This window comes from Habropoda laboriosa, unplaced genomic scaffold (genome assembly GCF_001263275.1).
Source record: "Habropoda laboriosa isolate 0110345459 unplaced genomic scaffold, ASM126327v1 scaffold145, whole genome shotgun sequence".
Classification (NCBI taxonomy): Eukaryota; Metazoa; Arthropoda; class Insecta; order Hymenoptera; family Apidae; genus Habropoda; species Habropoda laboriosa.
In genome coordinates this window covers 949,280-950,486 of record NW_017100307.1, presented here as the reverse complement: position 1 = coordinate 950,486, position 1,207 = coordinate 949,280, and positions in this window count along the sequence as shown.

Genomic DNA, 1,207 nt, shown 5'->3' with positions numbered 1-1,207 from the left:
ACGATGCCTGTTGTTATTTTATAGGGGCGGAATACCGGGCCGGCGGGGGGACCTCTCGTTAAACCGATTTGCACATCGGATGCACTCTCGATTCCTCGAACAGCGGACAATTTCACAGGACTCTATTTACGCTGCTGCCTCCACCGCCGCCGCCGCCGCTCTGCCTACCCCAACCCGTTTACGCATTTTCCTCTTTCCCGTAAATACATTTGCGTTGATCTGCTTTCCGTACTTTTCCACGTTTTCACCAAACGGTCTCCTATTTTTTTTCCAGAGAAAGAAGAAACGTCGGTGGTTTTTGCGGACGCGGAAAAATCGTGGTACCGTGAACTGGAGGAATATTCGCAGGTAATTAACGTATTAACCCCTTGACGTATGATTTCTTTTCCTGCATGCGCGTCTAAGCGTCGGCTATTTACCGTTTTAGTACTACAGTAAGTGAGAAAAGATGTATCGTAGGTTAATTAAATTTGGCAGTCTTCAGGTTTTCAAATTGAACGGAAAATTGGAGTTAAAATAAATTTTTGTTACTGCTTTTATCGATAACTGACTCGTTATTACACGGCAAGGGGTTAAGTGAGAAAATTTGCAATTTTCATTTTATCGCTTGGAAGAGTTTCTTATAGATTTACGGTAAAAAATTACGGAGGTTGAACTGTGATACTTCCAGAGAGTAATTCGTGTCGACTCGTTATTGTTCTGATTCCATTGATCAATAGAAACACTATCGATCAATTCTTTCGTCCTGCGACGAGCAATCTTCAACCCTTTCGCTACGAACAGTAACAGTTGATTAATATACTTTCACACTTCACAGATAAAATATTACCGTCGACTGAACATCAAACAACGCTGTTTAGAATGCACCAAAAATTTGACTATCGTGAAACAGTCGATTTTTAATCACACCTATCCCTATTTTTACGCTACGGTAGAATACTAACTGCTTCGTCCACTACACAGCTCGCACTTTTTCTCTCAAGCGAAAGGGTTAACAAGGTTTCCACCGAACTTCGAACATGAAACGAAGAGGAAATTTCCGGAAAATGGGAATCAGTTTTCCACGCAGATCGAAATTTATGGGAAATTTGTAGATTTGGTGAATTTCAAAGTCGATTAACTCGCCTCGCGACATCCATCATCGCCGGAATAACGAAAGATATTTCATTCACGGAACGTCGGGAATCACGCGAAGCGTGTGCGTTCT